Source organism: Aquarana catesbeiana, linkage group LG09 (assembly GCF_042186555.1).
Source record: "Aquarana catesbeiana isolate 2022-GZ linkage group LG09, ASM4218655v1, whole genome shotgun sequence".
NCBI lineage: Eukaryota > Metazoa > Chordata > Amphibia > Anura > Ranidae > Aquarana > Aquarana catesbeiana.
Genome location: NC_133332.1, coordinates 221,434,652 through 221,447,230, shown reverse-complemented (window position 1 = coordinate 221,447,230; position 12,579 = coordinate 221,434,652). Strand labels below are relative to the sequence as shown.

General features: G+C 46.8%; 1 pseudogene; it reads right to left on the bottom strand.

Moving 5' to 3' along the window:
• Positions 1-3,467: 3,467 nt before the first annotated feature.
• On the bottom strand, positions 3,468-3,548 carry LOC141109079 (U2 spliceosomal RNA; annotated as a pseudogene).
• Positions 3,549-12,579: the final 9,031 nt, after the last annotated feature.

The following is a 12,579-nucleotide window of genomic DNA, read 5'->3' as shown; positions in this document are numbered from 1 at the left end:
TATTCAAAATGAAGGAGTTAGCAATGTTCCTCGACGGTTAAAAAAAATGTACCTGCACCTTTTCTGGAAGCTGCCATTTTAGCCTCCATCTGCACCGCAACGCATGTCATTGGGTTGCCACACCTTTGCGCTAGACTGCAGTGCTCCTTGTTGTCAAGGTGTGTTGGGATGTCATTCAGTACTACTCAAGTAGCATGCTGTGCCATGCGTTTCTTTGCTTTGGGGCAGGAATTAAACTCCTTGTTGTTTTTGGTGGACATCTGTAATGCACAATCCATTCAAACGAATGGGGCTGCTCTGCAAATGCCCTGCAACCACATGCAATGCGATTGTGGAGAACTAGTGTGTGGTTGAAGGGGTTAAAGTGTAAGTCCACCCTAACACTAAAATCCCTGCATCTACAGACATCCACGATCTAACACTAACCTATATAGCCCTTAAAGAAAAAAATCACTATACATACGGTACATTTTTTGAAGCCAATCTGATCCAGTCTCCAGCGGCGAAAGCTCAGCAGAGGACACAGCCGACAATGGCTGTGAAATGAATGAGGAGTGATGTCCCCCATAGACTTACTATGGGGTTTCCGTTGTCAGACGTGTCTTCTGCACTCGCCTCCACAGCGAAGCTGTGGCTGACAGCTCAGCGTGGGATCCGGTTGAAGCCGCGGCTGACAGCTCAGCGTGGGATTGGGTCGGATCGGCTTCAAAAAAGGTATGTATAATGATTTCTTCTTTACGGGTTAGAAAGGTTATTAGATCATGGATATCTGTAGATGCAGGGATTTTAGTTTTGAGGTGGACTTCTACTTTAAAGCAGGTGGTTGGAAGGTGATACAATGCCTCCTCACTGTCTGTCAATTGCTCTCTGAAGAGCGATCTGAAAGTAGATCGCTCTTCAAAGATCAAAACACGTGTGAAAGAGCCATTGTGGTTTTAAGGTAGCATCGTGAGCAGAGCAGTGGGGTGGTCATATTTTGACCATGAACCTGTCCTAACCTTTCCTGAAACAATAGGATCAGACACTCGGTCGCTGTGTGTTTTCTTGCAATTGTCAGCATTATGTAAAAGTGCATAAATAAGTCTGTGGGAAACCCCAAAATCCCTTCCAAACCTGATATTCTTCCTTGCAGGCTGGTACCACCCCCACCATGATCATTTCGTTTCTAATTCATGAAACTTGGCCTAGTTGCCCCAGCCTAGAAGTAGTGTTAATTTTGTTGACGAAAATATTTTTGCCATAATTTTTGCCAGCGGTATGTTTCCAGTGACAAAAAGTAAACGAAAATTATTCAGAATTTTCTTCAATTGATGAATTGAAAATCAATTCCAATTTTCGTCAATGTATCAAAACGTAAGGAAAATGTGCGGGAGGGACTTACTTATAAAGACATTATACAGTGCCTTAAAAAAGTATTCATACCCCTTGAAATTTTCCACATTTTGTTATATTACAACCAAAAACGTAAATGTATTTTATTGGGATTTTATGACAGACCAACACAAAGTGGCACATAATTGTCAAGTGGAAGGAAAATGATAAATGGTTTTCAACATTTTTTTCATATAAATATGTGAAAAGTGTGGCGTGCATTTGTATTCAGCCCCTTTACCATGATACCCCTAACTAAAATCTAGTGGAACCAATTGTCTTCAGAAATCGCCTAATGGGAAAATAGAGTTCACCTGTGTGCAACTTAATCTCAGTATAAATAGAGCTGTTCTGTGAAGCCCTCAGAGGATTTTAGAGCAGTGTTAGAACACTGCACTGATGAGGCTGCATTTGGTGGACACTGAACTGATGATGCTGCATTTGGTGGGCAGAGATTCACATCCACAAATCTGATTTTTTTTTTTTTTTATGATCAAAGGAAAACTGGCCCAAAATAGTAAAAAAATAATATTTTTTCTTTATAGTTAGCTGTATATTTCTTGTCACTGCCATAACTTGCCACCAAAGGACAACCCAAATAAAATTCTCCTTCTTCTGAAAATCGCAGCGATACAGCATATGTGTTGTGTATGTTATTTCTTGTTTGTACCTGTAGTACAGCCCAGAAACAATGGTGCGCAATTGGCTTTTTTTTTTGTTTTGTTCTACCTAAAACACATTGACACTCATACCAATTTAAGAAAAAAATATCCTGCCCAAAATATACTGACCCTGACCTACGATTCTTACTTGACCCAAACACTAAACCTGGAACTGTCCTAAATCAAACCTTGATCTAGGTATTTTTTCTTTATTTTTTTAATTTTATTTTTTACTATTTATTTATTTTACACACACTTGTTTTTCCTCTCTTTGTAAGGAGAGATAAAGATACAATGTATCTTTCCTCTCTATTCACAGAGAGAAAAACACAGGGGCAGCCTTCACAGTGACTGATCACTTTTTGAAAGCCCATGGCGTGTGAAACACACTCAAAAACTTCACCCGGTGCCAAAAAATGTGCACACACATAAAGAGTAAAACACAAAAATGTGCAAAGGGTGTACACAAGCCCAACCTTGCCCTGATCCCCCGGGGTGTGAGGCTCCAGACTGGGACTGGGGTACTTTACACTTGGTCCATCTGGCCGAAACCAGACGGACCCCTTTCTCTGGAGGGTCTGCCGAAACAGACCCACCCAAGTACTAGGTGGGGCTCCCCCGAAGGAAGACCCCATGAGAGAGGGCGAACCAAGCCAGAAGGCCATGTCCCCTCCCTCCCAAGACTTTCAGTGCAGGCCCGAGGACCTACACCCTACCAGTCACACATGCAAAAACCATGTACAAAACATAAAAATACAAAAAGTGACAAACAAAGGGCTTAAATTAAAAAAAGTGGGGGAGAAGGAAGTGGAGAGGAGAGGGAAAAGTGGTCATTGTGTGAAACAATGACCAGGCCCTCTGGCCAGGAATAAAAAATTCCTCCTGTCCCAAGCAAAAGGCCCGGCCCAGGAGGCAGGTGAAAAAAAACATGTGGTATGGTGCAGTGACCGTGGTGCCATAAATCAAAGTGACCCTCACTCACAGTGACTTTACGGCACCCCTGGACTGCCACTCCAGGGGCACATACACCATGGGCTTCTTTCCAACCTTGGCCCACAGCCAGACCTTGGCCTACCCACCCCCCGACGCAGCTTAGGGAGAACCCTGGATGCAAGGGCTCAACCACCACTCCTATCGCTCCTACCTAATTACATTCAGGAAATATTAACCACCCCCCTGGTGGGAAAGGGGGGCCAGTGTTCTTTCCCAAAAAACTGAGAGGGGCAAGGACCACAACAATCTAGGCCAGAAGGCCAGGGACCCGACCCTTCGGCCAGACTGGTGCAGCACCCATCCTCACCAGGAGCACCCTTCAAGCCTGTTTGGATATGACCATCATTGGCCTCTAAGACCTAAGAGCACCTTAATGTGGCCCCTACCGAAACAGGCCATCCAGGTACAATTACACCATCAGATTTGCATAGCCCTCCCCTTTTGGAGTAGCACAGCGCCTCCTCTGGCAATTTATAAGAACAGATACTACACTTGATCTTAGCCAAAAGGCAGAGAAGCCACTTTTGATTGAAAATGTATACTTTATTTTGCAAGAAAATATACAAAAAACAAATGCTTCAACAGGGTACATTCCACTCTGTACTGCGACGCAGCGCATAAATAAACTACATAACAATACATTTCCAAGCATACAAATAAATTACATTCATCCTGCGGTATGATGCCTGATGTGTTGCGCAGAGTACCCCGAACCATGACATCATGCATGACGCCGCATTACCCTGAAAGCATTACTTCAAAAACATGTCACAAAAAGTCAGGTCATACTGTCTAGTAGGCTGAGAAGCCACTGTGGTAGCCAGTCAAAGGCTACCACAGTGATCAGGTAACCCGGAATCAGGAGTTCCAGGTCCCGTTCATTAGTACGGTGTGACCCCGATCTATGTGCTGGAAATGCGCTTTGCGGCACGCTCCCAGCACAAAGGAAGATATGTAAAAAGCCCAGTGCAGTGGGGTCATATATTTATGTTACATCGGCGTCAAGGGGTTAAATAATGCATTACAATTTAACTGAACCCATTCGATTTTAGTCAACTAAAATGTTCTGGAGATTGCATGCCACACTGCAGCTTGATATACATGTCAGATAGTACAGCCCCCTCCAGGACTAAGACACGATGCCTTCCTAAGGGGGTCGGACCCCCTCTGTCGCAGGTTATGCCGGCGGGAGTTGTTCCAGGTGCCAAACAGTGTCATCTCCCCGTGGCAGGGAGACCCCGGAAGAGACTTGGGGGCTGACACACATGGTTATCTGGCTGGCTCCGGCCAACGCGAGCACCGGTCTTCCACAATTGACTTGGAACTCACAATAACCATTTTGGGGGACCCTTCCCACAGTCTATATCCTTGCAAAATAGAGTTGGCCCTGCTCATCCGGAAAGTATAAGACTCTATATACAGAAAACTGTTAACGCACTGTGTTACTTGGGTCGTCTCTATCAGGTTGTGGCTAGGGGAGGGGGGGCAGGATTGAGAGTGGCTATGGGACAGGTGAGGGTGATGGGGTCTTTGTGTTGGGTCCTTGGCTGTTGCCACACTACCTGGCGCTTTGGCTCCTCAGGCACTGCTGGGGGGGGACCCAGGAGGTCATTCTATATCCGGGGGGGTCTCCTCATCCCCAATGCTATTTTAGTCGGGCTTGCCCCGACGGGAATCCACCCAAGGAGGTGGACCCCCACGGATGGGGGGTGACCAGTGCTGAGCTGGGCGGTAGGAGCTCAGTCCAATGATGGGTATATGAGGATGGGGATCTGGTATGTGGGCAATTTGGTTATTGACTTAATTTTCTCCTCCCTACTGCACAGAAATGCCCGAAGTTATGCTTGTTGCTACGTCGACCTAAAATTTTTTACTAAGGTCCTCTCGATGCAGTTGTCGGAGTGGATTCCATTGCTCGTCCATTCGGATCAGGTTGATTTTGTGCCCTCAAGAGAGGCGAGGGACAACACCACAAAGGCAATTAACCTTATCCATGCTGCCAAAACGAGGGGAACCCCGATGTTGCTTCTCTCGACCGACGCCGAAAAGGCGTTCGATAGGGTGCATTGGCCCTTTCTATTTGAGACCCTTCGACACATAGGTTTGGGCCAGCGGATGATGAACTGGATACAAGCCATCTATTCCAGACCCTCAGCTCAAGTAAAAGTTAATGGTCAGCTCTCCTCCTCCTTTGTGATTACCAATGGGATGAGGCAGGGGTGCCCCTTGTCTCCATTGATATTTGTCTTGTCCTTGGAGCCCTTCCTCCGTACGGTGAAAGACAACCCTAACATATCGGGACTTCATCTAAGTGACACCCTGTCTCCTAAAATAGCAGCTTTTGCTGATGATTTGCTTTTCTTTATATCCAATCCCCTGGTTTCTATTCCAAACCTGATGGCAGAACTGAAGAAATACGGAACGTTGTCCTTCTTTAAGGTCAATTTCCAGAAATCTGAGGCTTTAAATGTCTCCATGCCGACCTCTTTAGGCAACCTGCTACGTGCAGATTTCCCTTTTAAATGGGCAAATTCTTACATCAAATATTTGGGCATCCGCCTGCCAAGCAAGACGGAGGATATCTTTCCCCTCAATCCCCCCCCCCTCCTGACGGCCATCAAAAAAGACCTACGGAAGTGGCAGACGGTCATGTTCTCCTGGTTCGGACGCTGCAGTATAATAAAAATGAATATTATGCCCCGTATACTATACCACCTGCAGACCCTCCTTAGGATCCCGAATGCTTTCCTTAAAGCAGCAAACCGAGCATTGATCAGGTACATTTGGGCACAGAAGCCCCCGCGGCTGGCTCAGTCAATTTTACGCTTACCTAAAATGCTCGGGGGAATGGCTCTCCCAGATATGGGTTTGTATCATGCGGCCTGTCACTTGACAAGAATCGTTGATTGGTGTCGTCACTAATGTGACACTAAAACAATGGATCCAAATAGAGCGGCTCGTATCGGGAATGGAGTTGGACGTGTTGCCTTGGTGCCAGAAGTCCCTACCAGACCATGCAACAAAACATCCCACAGTAGGGGAGACATGGCGGATAGCCCAAAAAACCTTTCGCAAACATTCAATCGCACCCATCCCCTCACCGTTTACCCCGGTAATTGGGAATCCTGATTTTAGTCCGGGACTTAGTGATCCCAGATTTCAAGACCTGAAGGGAAGTGATAGGTGTCAACTCCGCCACTTTACCAACAATGGTAAGTGGATATCAAGATAAAACATCATAGAAGACCCTCTTCTAGCGAACCTCTCCTTCTGGCAAAAGCTCCAATTAGCTCACTTTATTAGATCGCAGCCCCCCCGGTGCCCTTCAAGAGAGCCTTGACATCTTTCGAGCTTCTCTGCTTGGAGCAAGAACCAGTGTGTCAGACGATCTCATTAACATACCAACTCCTTATCTCACCCCCCAAGGGATACAGACCTCCCTATATATCCAAGTGAGAACGAGACCTGGGAATACAGCTAACCGAGAGACAAGTGGAGAGAATAATTCTCTTCACGTGTAAAACATCGATATGTGCCAATCAGCAGGAGGCAGTGGTACTACACTCCAGTCAGGTTACAGCGGATGTTCCCTCAGAGTTCAGACCTATGTTGGAGATGTGGGGAGGGATCAGGCAATCTTCTATACATCTTCTGGTATTGTAGGCTCCTGACCCCCTTCTGGACAGAGGTCCATCGCATTAAACAGAAGTTCACAGACAGGGTGCTGCCCAAAACTCCCGAGTTCTTTCTATTACACCATCATGAAATACCGAGCAAGGCCTACAGGAAATCTATCCTGCCCCTGCTGGTCACAGCAGCGAAAATTTGTATCCCCCGGTTTTGGAAGAGGACGGAGCCACCAGGGGTGGCTGCCTGGCTGAGGAAGGTAGCTGATATCCACAAAATGGAGGATCTGGTGGCAACCGATAGGGGACTCAGAGAACAGTTCCTTAAGAGATGGTTCTATTGGCTCGAATTCTTCTATTCAGAGGAGTATGCAAGGCTGCTGGTTTAATTACCCAGTGAGGAGGAGACCTGTGATGAATCTTGTGAAGCCGGTGGAGGGACTGGGGGAAGGGTCCCTCTTCCCCCTACTTTTTCCCACTACAATCCTTTGCCCCCTCTCTGCTCCCCCCCATAGTTAGTAAGGTTGAATAAAGACACCAGTCCATCCAGTTCAACCTGAGTGAGTGTGTATCTACAACCATCTCTATTTATTTAAGGTACCCATATAGCACTGCCAATTCACGCAGCACTCCACACATACATCGCACACCCACAATGGTCCCTACCCTCAAGGAGCCCACAATCTAAGGTCCCCAACTCACATTCATATACTAGGGCCAATTTTTTTTTTTAACAGAAGCCAATTAACCTACCATCATGTCTTTGGAGTGTGGGAGGAAACCGGAGTACCCGGAGGAAACCCACGCAGGCACAGGGAGAACGTGCAAACTCCAGGCAGGTAGTGTCGTGGTTGGGATTTGAACCAGCGACCCTTTTTACTGCTAGGTGAGAGTGCTACCCGCTACACCACTGTGCTGCCCATCTCCCCCCCCCCCCCCCTTTTTTTTTCTTTCCCACCCTCTCCTCTTCTTTTTCTCTCTTATTCTCATCTTACCGAGTATTTTTTCTTAGGTCTTCTGTAGGACTGCCCTCCCATGGGTCGCACTCCCCCCCCCATTTCTTAAGTTAAAATTGGAGTTCAATTTTACACGGGACACAGCGAGCTTCTTAATCTTGGGGTTGGTCACCCAGCCCATGCCTGTTTCGGGTTCTACAAACAGTCATGCCTTGTGGTTTGGCTTGTATGGTCTGACCACTTGAGTTGCATCTATAATGTATGCCAAATTGTTGTGACCTAAGTATCAAGGTATGTTTGCGGTTTTGATCACATTCCTTCATAAACAAAGAATCTAACAGAAAGTTGGGTGGTATGACCAGGGGTTTTTTTCAGCAGGAACTAGGGGGAACTCAGTTCCACCACCTCTGGCTCAGGTCTTCTGCTCCCTGCTCACCACTATCACTTGGTAAAACTGAAGTCCAGCTTCTGCGTTTACAAGTGATAGCTTAGTGTAGCATAGATCCCACTGAGTGCCTGACAGGGACAAGGGAGATACAGAACAGGTGCCCAGGGTTCAGTGCGGTCATGGGCAGGAGAGGGTGCGTGGTAGGCTGCACCCCTCTGTGGTCTCCATTTTTCCCTGGTGACCAGTTGTTAATGCTCCTACTGCATAATCTCCCTTGCAAGTGACTGTAATATAGTATAGTATGCTGGGAGGTACTACAGCCGGATAGGTGTTTCAGATTAATATTACAACAAAGGTAAGACATATGACAGATGGTGGAGCTTTTAAGGAGAGGGGAGAAAATGAGGACAGTGGAGGGAGGGGGTTGTATGCAGAGGGAAGAGCTACTATTTGATGCCATTTGGCAGGTATGTGTGTGTGGCGGGCATGGTTGAGTTCCTGCACCTATTCTCTGAGAATAAAAGCCCTGGGTATGACCATACTACATACTATGTTACCATTTAGACTGTTACTGTTTGTAATTTTGATATTTTTGCACGGAGGTGATGGCCCCTGCGAGAGCGTGTTTTGGCCTCTTTATGTTGTGTTTGGTATCTCTATGCAAAATCAATAAAACTTGAAAATTTAAAAAAAAAATGTACTGGAGATTTTAGTCGACTAAAATACGACTAAAACAATTCATATAACTAAAATACAACTAAAACTAAAATGGCATTTTAGTCAAAAGCCTACGACGTCCTGTCTATGTGATCAAATTTGTAATATGTGGCTGGAGTTACTGTGAAAATGATAGTTGCTGACCCTCCAGCTTTACTCACTGACGCAAAGCGAAGATGAGATCAAGAAAGTCAGAGTAAGGCCCCTTTCACACTGGGGCGGTGGGGGCGTCGGCAGTAAAATGGTGCTATTTTTAGCGCCGCTTTACTGTCATTTTTGCGGCGGTATTCGGCCGCCAGCGGGGATTAAAACCACACCGCTGGCGGCCGAATACCGCCACAAAAATGACGGTTAAAACCGCTCGCATAGCGCCGCTACAGTGGCGGTATAGCCGCGCTGCCCCATTGATTTCAATGGGCAGGAGCGGTTTAGGAGCGGTGAATACACCGCTCCTTCACCGCTCCAAAGATGCTGTTTGCAGGGGGTTTTTTTCTCTCCTGCCAGCGCACCGCTTCAGTGTGAAAGCCCTCGGGCTTTCACACTGGAGAAACAGCAGCGGCAGTTTTAGGTCAATTTGCAGGTGCTATTTTTAGCGCAATAACGCCTGCAAACCGCCCCAGTGTGAAAGGGGCCTTAAAGTCCTAAGTTCCTAATTACATACTTGTTCTGAGTCAGTAACCAGAGGGTCCACATGACAGCCAGGACATTTGCATTTCCGACCGTGTGTGGGCTCCATCGGACATTTTCCATCGGATTTTCCGACACACAAAGTTGGAGAGCAGGAGATAAAATTTTCCGACAACAAAATCCGTTGTCGGAAATTCCGATCGTGTGTGCACAAATCCGACGGACAAAGTGCCACGCATGCTCAGAATAAATAAAGAGATGAAAGCTACTGGCCACTGCCCCATTTATAGTCCCGACGTACATGTTTTACGTCACCGCGTATAGAACGATCGGATTTTCCGACAACTTTGTGTGACCGTGTGTATGCAAGACAAGTTTGAGCCAACATCCGTCGGAAAAAATCCTAGGATTTTGTTGTCGGAATGTCCGAACAAAGTCCGACCGTGTGTACGGGGCATTACAGCTATGATTCTTTCAGGAAAGGTCTCCTTTAAATCCTGTGTCATCAGAAATTGGATGGAACACCAGAGCCGGTATCTTTCCAGCTCGTTGCCCATAAGCGTTCTTTGTCCACTCTGTTACTTTTCCTGGAACTGTGACCGGGTCATCCTCCCCCAGTGTGAAATGCTTATCATGTTCTCCTAATTATGTCTTGTTTCCTATAGCATTCAATCAGACTCTCTTTTTTTTCCTTTCTCAGTTCTTTCAAAAGTACTTTCCTAACTTTTGCATAGGTTGCTGGTAGTTACTGCATTTAAAATAGTAGTGCTAAATGCTCTGCCCAGTACCTTGTTCTGCCCCCCTGTTCCCAAACACTTACCTACAATCCTGCTTCACTGCCCTGGGGTCCTCTGATCTGTGCTGATATCCTGATCTGGGTACTGACAGCAGTAGAGCAATTGGCTCTTTCTGCCCTCAGTCACTGCCAATTACTGGAAAGAGGGAGCTGGGGCATGGCTTACTGGCACTATCTGACACCCGCATATGGGAGAAGGTGCCTGCAATGGAGGCAATTTGAAAAAAAAAAAAGAATCATATTATTTAAGTCCTTTTCAGAAAAACCATTTAGATTTTAAACAGTAACTAAATTATTATTATCTTTTTTAGTTTTGGATAAAGTGGAGATGAATTAGAACACCTATTATTGCAGTCTGTGCCCTCATCTGGAGATTCATCTTTATTTGTCCTTGTGACAGACCCAACCAGGACAGGACCTTTTGAAGAGGACTGCAGGGTAGCCTCCTGCCTACTGACTATGGGCCCTGGCATTTGAGGGAGTTACTAGCATTTAGGACGATGTCCTGTTATATAATGCAAGATGACATGTTATTACCACATTTAACAGTCAAGGAAGCCACGATGGTCTCTGCACTTGAAACTCAGTGAGAAGATGGATGTGAAATGAAAGCTGGTTAAGGAGATTTGGACAACCCTGGGTCTTCTTGAACTCTGGGGAACTCAGGGCCGCTGATAAGGCAGTACACCAAATGATTTGGACCACTGCACAAAGGAAGATCCGTAAATACAGCAAGTGTGGGGGTGGAGGAACTTGACTGGCCTACACAGAGTCCTAATCTGAACCTGATAGAACACCTTTGGGATGAATTAGAGCGGAAACTGCAAGTCAGTCCTTCTTGTCCAAATCAGTGCCCGACCTCACAAATGCGCTTCTGGAAGAATGGTCAAACATTCCCATAGACACACTCCTAAACCCTGTGGACAGCATTCCCAGAAGAGTTGAAGCTGTTATAGCTGCAAAGGCTGGACCAACTCAATATTGAACCCTATGGACTAAAACTGGGATGCTATTAAAGTTCATGTGTGTGTAAAGGCGGGTGTCCTAATACTTTTGACAATATAGTGTATATATAAAGGAATTTTTTACATATATATGTAAGGATGCAATTGTTCAATATGATGATCATTTCAACAAGAGCATGGCTTCTCTCATACATTGATTGCACCAGATCCAGTTAAATATGGACAAACTGAAGTAATCCTTTCAGAGCAAAAGATCATTTGAAACAAATTAATCTGTAACAGTGGCGGCCCGTCCATTTGGGGCGCATGGGCGCCGCCCCCCTCTATCCATGCATCCGGACCCCTGATCTACATAAAGGGCGCCAGACTCATGGATTCCAATGGCAGGGGTGTGTTTTTTTGAAGCACGTGATTAGAGCTAGAGGCTCTAATAGGCTTCAAAAAAGGGTGGGCAAGTTGTGCGACAATAGCGAATGAATATTCGCTATTGCCACACTGATCCTCCTCCCTGCCAATCAGGAAGTGGGTCTTGAGACCAATCACCTGATTGGCTGAAAGGACAGCTGATCCTATTGGATACCTAGGAGGAGGAGAGGGGAGCTGCATGACGGAAGCCGCCGAAGCTGAGGAGGAGAGGACACAGAAGCCGCTGCCCACAACCCGCCCGCTGTCCGCCGTCGAGGAGGAGAAGACACAGGAGCCGCGCTGCCCGCAACCCGCTCGCTGCCGAACTGGAGAGGACACAGGACCTGCGCTGCCCACAACCTGCCTGCTGCCTGCCACCGAGGAGAGGACACAGGAGCCACACTGCCTGCAACCCGCCTGTTGCCCGCCGCTGAGAAGGAGAAGACACAGGAGCCGCACTGCCCGCAACCTGCCACCGAGGAGGCGGGGACACAGGAAACATGCTGGCCGTCGCTGAAGCTGAGGAGGAGAGGACACAGGAGCTGCGGCCCGCAACCCGACCACTGCTGTAGGAGCTCGCAACCCGGCCGCCACCTAGATAAGTGTCGGGGGGTGCCGCCTACCGACCGACCAACGACCAACCCCCCCCCCAAAAAAAACCCCACCATCCACCGCTGATCTGTACATGTAAATTTAGCATTTACATGTAAGGTGAGCATTAGGAAGAGGAGCATTAAAAGCTCTTTATTGAGTAAGTCTTATCAACTTCTTTAGATTTACTAACAATTATTTAGAAATAGCCCTGTCTCTGCAAAGACTAACACTTACTAAGGGAACATGGAAGAAACAGGTCGGATCTAGCTAGGACTTAAAAGAGAAGTATGGGAATTTTTTTTTTCACATATTCATACTTACCTAGGTGGATGCAGCACCAGTCTGATGCTGCATCTGTCCCCTGCCGCCTCTTCACTGAGAACCGAGTCACCGAACACCGCAGATGGATCAGTTCTCTTGGCTCCCCAAGCGGAGAGCCGCTGCCTGTCAGTCAGCATCTCTCCTGCTCTGCTCCACCA